Raw genomic sequence first — 12,261 nt, forward strand, 5'->3', positions numbered from 1 at the left:
TTGGCAAGAAATTGGTTGTTTTAAAAATTGCAAAACAAAGCTCTGTCTATAAAACAATAGAATCAATAATTTTTTGAGTCAATAATTTTTCAATTGAATGTTTAAGTTAATTAAATCTTTTAAATAAGTTGATTGTTGAAATTTATTATACTATTGAATTAATTGTTTAAATTGAGCTGGATTGTACTGAGTATTCCTGAGATCTTAATTTTTTTCTTGATTTGGTGTGGGAAGAGATTATAAAATAATGACATTTTTCATTATGATTAAACTATTTTCTATACAGTTTTAATTTTTAACAGTGTAAGAATATGTCTTAGTATAGATTTCAGATATATGCTGTCAACATTAACTCAATTTTATTGTAAATTTTTATAGCAATTTATTAACTGACACAAATACATTAAGACCATATTGTAAGCCAACCACTGATATAGACAAATTGAGGCTTAAATTCTATCTCAGCTCCTGTTCTTCCCTTCACCTTCCAGCACTACATTAAATTAAATTATTAACATTGATCATATGCAGTTGTAGAAGAAAGTTGCAAGATTTGTAAAGGCCATTATTTCATGTGGTAGCTTAATCGATAGTCCTGCAGACACCCCTAAAGAGTTGTGTCTCCTTCACAGACAAGCTTTACCTCTGTCATAAAACTGCCCCTATGTCTGAAGAATAATACTACCACCCAGTAGTCATCATTTGATGTTGTTACCTTGGCTCCACCCCAAATCTTGTCTGCGAAATAAAGACTGCAACCCAGCACAAGGAGTGAAAAACAGATTGAACGTACATATGGCAGATTACATTATTGAGGATGTGTGCTTAAGATTATTATTATTATTATTATTATTAGTAGTAGTAGTAGTAGTAGTAGTAGTAGTAGTAGTAGTAGTAGTATTTCCTAAGGATTAATAATTTCCTGGCCAGATAACTTCCTGCAATAATGTTGTGATGACAATGGATGACGATGTCATTTTCCTCTAGGTTGTGATGAGGGATGAACCACCACCAGATTTACGTCATTAAATACTATTGATAGAAAAGACATTTCACAAATAAAGTTTTGGAGAAATCTGGTACAATCAAAGTACTCCTCCAATACTGAGTCAGGTTGACCAGCTCCTTTTGGCCAAAATGAACTCAAACATGGCTAAATACGCTCCACAAAGTATATTCTGTTTAACTTCATGACCTTTGCCTTGCTTTGATTCACCATCATTTAGCTATACTTCATTCATGAAGTGAGATAATCTGATTGCCATTCTAGCCATTAATGCTGAAGACAAAGTAGAGTTAATTTTTTTCTTGAAATATCATCTTTTTCCCTGCATTTCTTGCTTTCTCCATAATCCTGGTATTTTAAATGCAGCATTCTTTATGGTAGATTTTTGCTTTTTTTTTTTTACTTTATTTTTCAAATACACAAATATTTATTATTTCTTTGCCATGGGAAAACATACCTGCTAACTAACAAAAAAATACCTGCTAACTAGCCAAATCCATTTCGTGGTATAGCATCTTTTATAACATGATTATTCTTATTCTATGGAGTGATAACAAGGACTAGGTAACTGTGTTATCTCTTATAAATAGAAAATATACACAGTTTGACAAAATTCAGCTTATCAAAACAGAGTTAATGAAGTATGAGTGAGTAAATAGGAGAGATAGGAAAGGGGTAGGAAATTATACAAATAATCTTAATGTTTTTCAACACAGACAAAGTAGTGCACAGCTGCAGTCATTTGGTGCTGGTAAAGGTTGGTATTGTCCTTTTCCCAAATTTTCCTAAATGTGGAAGGACATTTTAGGGAGGTATCAGCACGAGTATTTAAGGGATATAAAATAGCATTGACAGCCTGTGATTAGGACAATGCTTGAAAGCATATCCAAATATGTGTGTGTAGAAATACACAGGTGTGTATTACATGCATACATACATACACATACATATTAGTCTGTATATATATAGAAAGAGGCATACATGTGTAGTATGTAGTTATCTATATATTTAGTGTGAAAAATTCTTCAGTTTGCTGCTGTGAAAATGTCAAGTTTGATCACTCCATGTCATGTATACATGTTTGTGGCTTACTGGTTAGAAAAAAAAACCCCAGGATTTACTTTAATCTGAAAGGTGAGTGATATATGCTTTGTTCTGATTCATTTCATATCCGTGTAAATATAACGTGTATTTTAGCTGGAGAATTTTTGTTGTGAGTGAATGGAAAATGATGCATGGAATAGAAGGAACATGGTTTCTTTTTTTTTTAGGCAGAAGCTGAACAGACAACATAGTCGGTTGGATAAAAAAGCAGTAAAAAAAAGAGTCTGTTTTATTTTTAAACTGAGCAGATTTAATCTGGAAATCACCAAGGGAAAATAAATAGGGTACATGATAGATGCAATTTTTATAGTGTCATTTTTTTTGACCAGAGTTACACTTTAGCAGTTCTGCTGACATGACAGATGTTCCAGAGGAGTCTTGCGCCTCACAGAATTTTAACTACAAACCTTTATACTTAACACATATCTCCTAAGGCAAAAAGACACACCACAATCAACACTAACATCATTTAAAACTGCATCAGCCAGAAACTATAGGTCTGTGTCAGTTATGATTGGTACCCATTAATGCAATCCTTTGTTATTGTACCACCTATTATTTTACCACTTGTCATTATACCACCCATCCCAAGGTGGTATGAATGAAGTTTGCTTTTTCAGTAGAAGTAACATGACATTTTATTGTCCTAGAAATGTTATTATCCATACTGCATTGTTTCAAAATCATGCAACTTGAGTGATAAGTCCCGTATGGGAAAAAAGAACTAGCAATGGTGCCTAGAGATTAGGAGGACATAGATTTGCTGCAGTAAGGCCACTAGAATAAGTGCAGATCCTGACAGATTATAATTTTAGAGGAATAGCACAGTATGAGAAATGACAGTAGAAAAGTAAAAGAACTGGAAAAAAATGGAGAAGAGAAAATGCCAAGTGAATAGTGGCACTAAATCCAGCAAAGAGTAGTAAAGGAAAAATAACAGATATCCAGAGGAGTGAATAAGCCTTTAGTTATCCATAAGTGGTCCCATTACCAATTTAGAATTCATTACAAGCATTAGCATGGCAGCCATCAGCATCGTTTCTGGAACCTCCCTAAATGCTTTCTTTCATCCTTGTGAAAGCCTCCAAAGCACAGCAATACAGCACACCTGGCGCAGCGCCAGCTTGCAGCTCCTCAGCTGCATAGCAAAAACAGAGTTATGCTACGCGAGGGCAGAAAAAGTGGGGCCAGGCCAACATCCTCTCCTGTCACTGGGATGGGCAGAGGTGGGACAAAGGGTGACCACAGGGAGGGAGGCTCATCGCTGCGATGGACGTGGGGACAAGCTGTGTTCTTCACCCCTGACCTCCCACTGGCGCCCACTCAGCAGCAGAGTGACAGCAGCGGTCAGGAAGATCTCCAGGGCTTTGGCACAGCAGCCCAGTTTGCTGAAAATCTGTTGTTATCCCAACTGCATTGTGGCTGGATTCTCTCTGCTGCCAGCTGAAGAGTAAGGGAGACCGACCAAATCTCTTGATATTTTGGGCGTCTCTGGTTTCATAATATCTGATAATCTGTGAATTGGTGTTCTCAGTGATGCTAGCTCAGAAAGCAGCGATGGAGATATGTTGAGTTGAGAATGCTTGTCAAATGGTGTTTGCTGGAAAATGCTTTTTTGAGAATGGCTAAACCCTTTCAGAAAGTTCTGCTGAATTTGACTTATTATTTTATTTGATGAAGGTTAAAATATTTTAATGTTTGGTAAATGTTTATTTGGATTTGCCTTAAAAAATTAAGTAAAAAATAGCAATGCAAAATGTGATAATGAGAACATCCAAACCAAAGCAAAATATATATTTTTAAGTCAGACAAAATGTTTCAGTTTGCAAGGAACAACCTTTTTATTTTTTTCTAATTTCAGCAGTAAAAGTGGGAGAAATTTTTGAAAAATAGATGGTAAAATGGGAACTATACCTGTAGCTTCTTTGAGGACCACTGATCTTTCTTGTGTCCTTGGAAGGCATTTCTGCAGTCCTCCAGTACTTGCAGCAATATTGTTGTGGCATTTTGTTTTACTCAGGCAGTAGTAAATGTTGCAAATAACTGAGTATCTCTCTCTTAATCAAATATTGAATTTGCCTGGGACACTTAAAGATTAAAAAACATTCACAAAGACAGTTGTATCAATATAACATCCTTCATGGTGACCCCCAGAGTGTCTTCAGGGAAACTATACTAACAGTATAATGTTTTCTGAGACACATATTGTTTCTCTTGTAAAAAGAAGCAGACAAATTTGTACTTAGCTGAGGTAAGCTGTTGTTACTCTAATGGTCTATTAGGAAGAATTTTTGAAAATTATGATAGTCTCTGAGGCATTTCTGGTGTAAGAACATATGGCATCCTAACACTGATATCCTTGTTATTCAAATGAGAAAAGTGTTTTTGTCTGAATTCAAAATCTAAACTTTTTCATTTCAAGAAGTGTAGCAAAATTGTTAATGATGGACATTTTGCAGTGCATCACAGAAAGATTGGTCTAATTTCTCTTATATATACTTTCATATCCCTGGGTCAGACTCACGTAACTAGATTCCTTGATTCTGTGAACATTGAAATGTCCTGTGTCCTGATTATTTTTCCTTCTCTTTCATCTAGATCTCCTGATAAATATGAAGAAATGTTTACTGCAAATGCTTCAACTTCTATAATGACAAGTGATATTCAAAAGGCAGCTTAAAATACAGAGTTCTTCCTGCTTACCCCTTCTGTATCCATTAGGCACCATTCTTTGACAGTGATGAATTGGATGAGAAATTATACAGGCTTGGTCTTCACTGGCATTTTCATTAAAGTACTTTGCCTTTGAAAGTGTGGGAGAAATCAGCAGCTTATTTGGGTGAGTCTTAACTGCTGTCAGGGAGCAGCTGGTGCAGGCTAAAACATTGGTCTTTTCTTTCTTTTTGCTTTTCATTTCCTCTTGTTGAAGCAGAACAACATTTTTCATAGAACCATAGAATGGTTTGTGTTAGAAGAAACCATAAAGATCATCCAGTTCCACCCTACCTGCCTTGGGCAGGGACACTTTCCACTGGACCAGGCTGCTCAAAGGCCCACCCAACCCAGCTTTGAACGCTTCCAGGCATGGAGAATACACAACTTCTCTGGATAACCAATTCCAGTGTCTCATCAACTTCCCAGTAAAAATATTCTTCCTACCATCTAATCTAAACTTACCCCCTTTCAGTTTGAAGCCATTCCCCCTTTTCCTATCACTACATGCCCACTATATGCCACTCCAGCTCTCCTGCAGGTCCCCTTTAGGTACTGGAAGGCTGCTCTGTGGTCTCCCCAGAGCCTTCCCTTCTCCAGGCTGAGCAAGCCAAGTCCATGTTTTCGCCTGAAAGACCCTCTAGCAGAACTTAAATGAAAGAGGTGGTCTCTGAGAGAGCCCTGACTGAACCTGGTCTGTGTTCAGAGCATTACAACAAGCACAGTGAAAACAGTAGGAGGTCTGGATTTCCAAAGATGATGTAACATAGAGTAAATTGTGGCTAAATGCTGAAGTCAGATAAAAGAGTGGGAAGCAGACTTGGGGGTCAGTGTAGCAAAGAAATGGGAGGCAAATGCATTCAAAACAGGAATGTTTACAGTGTTGGTGTGAACACCAGTGTTTTACACCACTGGTGTAAACAAGGATGATTTCAGCAGTAATATCCTTGTAAGCAAATAGAAGTAACGTGGACTTTAGTGAGATCAAAAAAGGTATGGTTCCAGTAATTAAGTCTTGAACTGGTAAATTTAATGGTGATTATTGTTATTGCTGTGATTATTATTATTATTATTATTATTATTATTATTATTATTATTATTACTGTTGCTGTTGCTGTTGTTGTTGTTAATGTTTGCCTGGACAGGCAAAAGAGACCAAGTACTGTGTTTGTGGGGAGCAGAACAGCAAGATCTGGATTTTACAAACAGGAGGCAAAACAAAACAGCTAATGTAGTGTCTAAGTACATTTTTAAATACCCCAGTGTGGGAGGCGGCCCTAGGGAGTATCATCCAGGAATGCCATGGGAAATCACAGCTGTGTAAGAAAAGGTATTGTCCTAGGATTCCCGCCTTCCCCATGCAAATGAATGTATGTCCATCATACGTTGTACCCTCCCCAGTTCATGTCTGTTGCTGGTTGTACTATCCCCCTGTTCTAGAAAGATCTTGTTCTCGGTTCCTCCACTGGTCCACTCAGATAACCACTGAGGTTAGCCTTCTTATATACCCTGACCTCTCCCGCCGAGGGGGCTCTCAGAGTTTGCTTCCCCCAAGTGTGGTTGTGTTCCTACTCCTCTCTATGTCCTTCATCTCACCTTCAATAAACCCACGTGAATTTCAGCAACCTGAGTGTCCTCCTGCCTCTCGGTGGATTGTACAATTCCACTATCTGGGCTTCTGTTGATCACCCAGCAGTGGGTCTCCCTGTGGGACAAGATCCAGGGAAGCCCACACCCCAGTTGTATTTTTCTAGGATGGCATTAGTGTGTTATTGTATACCAAAGGAGTCTCAGAGGTGCTATCTACCTGTGAGCTCACTATCATAGCATATTTCCAGCTTGTCCCATCCGTCCCCCATGTGTTTTACATCTGCTGTAGAAACTGAAAGCCTTATTTCAAGACTGGCCTTATTATTTTTGGATATTAAAATGCCTTAGTTCAGTGTAGAGGCTTTAGTATTTTCATTGTTTATGTGCAAAAGAGGGATTCTAGAGGAGAAAAAAGCAAAAAAAAATTAATTACTAATTGGGAAAAGCTTATAATCCAACATGTACAAATATCCTATGCAACAACTCAAGTGATAGATAGTATAAGGTGTGTAAAGCATGTGGATGTATTTACCACCACCAATCCAGGACGTGGACAGGTGTCTCCCGGGCAGACAAGGGGGCAGTGATTTTTGAGAAAATGAGAATGTCTATGGTAATTGAGAGCCTGGGAGGAGAGGCTCATCTGAGAAAGGGAAAACAGAGAAGAGAAATAAGAAAGTTTCCTCTGAAGGATGATTAATAAAGCTAACAGACAACCTGCTAGGTCAGCAGGCCTTGGTTCAAATGAAAGAAGAAAGAGCTGAAGTGCCCCTCACTATGTCCCAGCTACTGTTAACGTGAAGATGTCTTGTGCCCTTAGGCAAGGATGCTGAGTTGGAGGGCTGGCCAAAATCCAACAGTTTTGCTTTTTGAAAAATCTCAGAGCTGTTGAGATTAACATGAGTTGTCAGCACACACAAGATGAAAACTTTCTGATAGTTATCGCTGAAATAATATGCTTAATCCATTAGAGAGTGAAATAAGGCTTTTTTAGTGGAGTGGCCTGTACAACACAGTGAGGAGGTGGGTCTGACTCTGTGTGAGTACATTGTGGATATGTGTGAAGAGTATCTCCCGGTGTATCTTGGTCCCTTTAATGCGGCCATTAGCTCTTGGACAGGGAGTTCTTGCATGGGCAAACAGGATCCTTGCTCAGCTCTGCCTCCTCTCCAGTTAATCTCATCTGCACAACAAACCCAGCATTGCTGCCTGTCCTCATCAACATTACTGCTTGTTACTTGCTGTCATGGGGCTCGTCCAGGTCCAGTGAGCAATCTGTGCCGCTCACAAACGGAGTAGAGGAGAGGTAGAGCAGTACAGCATGGGAGAAGGGAAGCTGGCAGTCTTTTCCTTTTTTGCACTGCTTTTCACTCAAAACCTCTGTGACTGAGCACAGCTCCTTCCCCCACAGGAATCCCATTATTTCACTTTGAAAATCTGGTCAGTCTGCTCATCATTAGGTTAAATCAGGATTCCCTGTCCTGTGTCTAATGTGTTGTGTGGGGAATTAAGTAATGACACTTCAAATCCTTTCTAATTTTAGTTTAAATTCTTCTCTGCAATTAAATCTTACTTTCTTGGCAAAATTATTCTAGATTATTTTAAACAATTAAATTTGCTGCAGACACATATCCCTTGATCCACTGAGCTTCACCCTCCTCTCCCAATCCTGGAGTGACTTGGAACCATGTGTACTCCTTGCTCCCTGAGAGAATATCTCAAGGACAAAAAAAGCTGTCAAGTGACAAGAACAAAGCACAAGGAAGTGCTGCTTGTCCTTGCTCTCCCTCTCAATCCCAATAAAAAAACTAATAATGCCCATTTTAGGTAGCTGTTTGTACAACCCTACTCTCATTATTTCAGCAAAGCCGTGCAAGCTGCCAGCTGTATCTTTTGTATCTCTTATCTTTTTGTATCTCTTCTCCAGACACACTTTGCAGAAGAGCTCTTTGCTGCTATTTTGAATGTCAGTTTCCCCCCTCCTCCCTCTTTTCTTCATGTTGCTTCTCTAGATCTTGGCTGAAAGGAGAGTAGGGAGAGCTCTGCATGCATGGCTGAGGACGACAGGCAGGGCAGGGGGTGAGCAGCAGCAATCCCTTCTATTACTTGTGTCATTTTCTCACTTCCTTACTAATACCCTGATAATTAGAAGGGTTCTTATTAAGCTTATCTCGGTTCCTTGATTTAAATGCTAACTATTTGTAATATCCAGAGGTGTCCTGCCGACTGCTGTTCTGAATAGGAGCATTTCTGCTTACATCCCCAAGGATTTTCAGCGGCAGAGCCCTTTGGGCAGCCATCTCCCAGTTCCCAGTGTAGCTCTGACAGGGGATGGATTCTGGGAATGTACAGAGTGCGTCTGTAGGGCTGCAGCATGAGTGCTGCATCCTATCTCCTTTAGTGCTGTCCCTACTGGCCTCAAGCCAAGTTTAGCCCTTGCTGAACACAAGAAAAGTCCAAGTGTTTTTTGGCAGAAATACAAACCACTTGGAGCACTTTGGCGTATGGATGTGGAGTGTTTTACAAGCACCCTTAGAAGCCCAGCACAGCTCCTTGTATCATAAATTTCTGTACTGTGGACAAGCCTTGAGAAAATACCTAGGAGAGAAATGGGAGGCAACTGACAGCATAATTACTGGTTTGGGGAAAAAGGAGGCCAGAAAGGGAAGGGAGAAGAGATACTTGTTGATTAGCCAAAATTTTAATAGTGCAGTTTGACCAGGAATGGGAAATCAGAGAGGAATTGAGCACATTTGAATTTCGAGGCTTGTTTTTCCTTATTGATAACAAAACCTAAAAATTTACCAAAAACAGAATAACTTAATTTTATGAAGTAAAATATTTAAATTTACTAGTACTCAAGTTTTCCCAAATTTCATTTTGGATTTAGATTTATTATGCTACCCTTATTTTACTGTTACTTCCATACCATTAAATCCTCTGATCTCAATAGAGTTTTCTGTAGAGATTATATTTTATTTCTGTCTGTACAATGTCGCTGCATCATTACATTCTTCAGCCTGCTACTGTTGGTACTAGCATTTTCTGCATGAATTTCCACATTTTTATTCCTCAATCAGTGCCTTGGATGCAACCACAATTTAATTCCATCAGAAGTGATGACAAATGTTCTTTGGTGAATCTGAAAGATGATATCAGAATACACTTTGTGTGCAGAGCTCTTATAAGTACATCAACAATCTATTTCTCTTGGCCTCATGAAAAGGAAAAGTTCCTGCATTAGAAAAATATAAAAATAAAATTACTCCACTGTTTTAAATTCTTGCCTCAGTTTCACTATTATGAATCTGGAGAGAGAAAAATAAAGAATTAATATGATTTTTTTTGTCTTGCCAGTCTGTATCACTCGAAGACTCGCTGGTTAAACTTCAATAGCTATGAAGCAGAACACGTTTGTGAAGCTGCTTGAAGGTTAGTGGGTACCCAAGACAATAAAGCAGTGATAGCATGACCCCAGTTAACAAGTTTTTATCTTGACAAGGAACTTAGTCCTGTCTGCCTTAACGAGTTTATAAGTAAAATAAAGAGAAGCTGTCAAGGTCTAGGGAGATGTGGGCATCACTTTTGAGTGTTAGTAGGGCAGCTTCACAGAGCTGAGGAGGCTCAGGAAAGAATTGGGAGGTCTCTCCTTAGCTCTGATTCCTCTATTGCTTTCAGACCGCACCAAGCACATCCCACCAAAAATTGACACAACGCAGGATATCAAGACAAACTAAACCAGTTAAGCAGCTTTATACCCACTGCTTGTCAAACAGGACATACTCTCAAACATGGGGCAGAGAGTACACAGAGGTGTTCTGCCTCCTGCAAGCCTACATATGCATATATGCTCTCCCTACATGCTGTTCTTGTACCGCGTGGGGGTTTTGTGGTGAGTGAACCTAATGATGCTCCCTATTTATTCTTGATTTTTCTTTGTCAAGAGGACAGAGCAGTCCCTGTGTTGAATGTCACAGCTATTTACTGATTTCCTATGGCTTGCAAAGTAAATCTCCTTGTTTCCTATAATTAACTATGTACTTGCAGTTAGAAAATGATCCTGTGATATCACTGGTTTATTAGAGGAAACTGGAAGCAGAGAGAAAATCTATGAAACTATGGGAAGGAAAATAAACTTATTGAAACTATGGGAGGGGAGAAAAACTGGATGAGAAACAAATATTCAAGAAGACTGAGCATTCCATGTGTTTTTCTGGCATAGTGGCACTAGGAAAGTCTTTGAAGAAGATATGGAATTTTTTTCTCTGAACAGAGGAGACAGGCCTTCTGCATCTAGTTCTGCATCTAGTTCTGCATCTAGTTCTGCCAGTGAATCCTCAGAAAAAGAGAGGAAAAAAACGTTGGACTTCAGAAACTTAGAACAACTTCCTAGAGGCTGGAAAGCAGTGTGAATGGATGACTCCAGCATGGGGAGAAGCAGCACAGTGCAAACTGTGAAAGGGGGTGCACTGGCTGAGACTTCCCTCCTCTGCTCCTTCTTCTTATGGCTGCTCCTGAGTTCCAAGTTACTCTAGGGCCTGCTTCGTCGCACTCCATCTGGCAGCTGCTCCTGGAAGCACTGCATACCCTCTGCAGCCAGAAGGAGATGGGATATCTTGCTCATTTCACCAGGATTTACCAGCATGGCATATTCAGACTGCAGCTGGTTAAGGAAGACTTGCAGGAACATTTTGTCCCCTGGATCTGAAGGATTGTCAGTCTACAAGGGGGCAGTGGGAGCCTTTGAGGAAGGAAATGGTGGCACTGCTAGTATTAGAAGATGATCATACATAGACTTAATTGCAAATGTGTTTAAAAATACACTGCTAGAAACATTAACAAGGTGCAAGAAAAATTTTAAGGCAGTAACTAAAGACAAACCTTTAGGTTGGTCCCTTCAATTATTCTCAAATGCTGTATGTGTGGGAAGAATTGATACACAAATTTAGGAACACTGAGATGTGGGATACAGGCTACTGTTGATAATGAAAAAACAGTGATATTGATTGCTTAACCTTCAACAAGTAGGACAGGGAACAATAAGGCAAATAGGGACACCCCTCCGCATGGTGAACAGCCAAATATCAAACATCAGTAAAGATTAAAAATAATTGTCATATATGCTTAGTATTTGCGCTTTGATATAGACTGAGAAGAAGGCAATTTAATCAATTTGTTATACTCTGTGTGATATGCATGTCTCAGAAGTTTGTTGTTTTGAAGCTGGTTTTGAAAAAAAAAAAAGAAAAAAGTCAAAGAGATTTCATGTACAGATAATATGCTAAAAGTCGGTATCAGAGAGGCTTAGAAAAATATATTTGTATGTAGATGGTAATAGAATTTAAAGTTATAAAACTAGAGAATAACCTGGTAATGAAGTTTGGCCAGACAGGTAGGCAGGATTCCTTTCACTGTATGGCATCAACATATACCATTCCTGCCTCCTGCAAAATATTGTCTACACACTCTTGATTTTTCTTGTGAGGATATCTGTACTAATATTACTTTGTCTTTTTTGATGTGTCTGCAAACTCTCCTTCCTTACTGATGATCAATTTATTTTAATTGTGGAGTCTTTTCCTTTTTTTTGTTTTTTTAAAGGTTATTAATACATAGCATGTCAAGCTTTGCATGAGATCCCTGTTAGAGCAATGTGTTAGACTATGGAATCTGCCATACAAAAATAAGATAAAGACAGTAGTTTGCTATCATAAAAATGTGGCTAGCAACAATTCACAGCCCCAGCAAAAAAAACCCTGATGTTGAAAATTGGCACATTGAGACATTCTCACTGTTCAAGTCCAATTATCTCCTTGGTAACAAGTTCTTTCATTCATTACATATTGTGT

General features: G+C 38.8%; 1 long non-coding RNA gene across 1 annotated transcript; it reads left to right on the plus strand.

Annotated features, from left to right (window-relative positions):
• The first annotated feature begins 3,187 nt into the window (after positions 1 to 3,187).
• Positions 3,188 to 11,835, plus strand: LOC140682534 (uncharacterized). The gene is made up of 4 exons (XR_012054370.1): positions 3,188 to 3,560; positions 4,709 to 4,949; positions 9,770 to 9,844; positions 10,635 to 11,835. It is a non-coding gene; the product is annotated as an uncharacterized lncRNA (long non-coding RNA).
• The last annotated feature ends 426 nt before the right edge of the window (positions 11,836 to 12,261 follow it).

The sequence above is a fragment of the Taeniopygia guttata genome, chromosome 2 (genome assembly GCF_048771995.1).
Source record: "Taeniopygia guttata chromosome 2, bTaeGut7.mat, whole genome shotgun sequence".
NCBI classification, from domain to species: Eukaryota; Metazoa; Chordata; class Aves; order Passeriformes; family Estrildidae; genus Taeniopygia; species Taeniopygia guttata.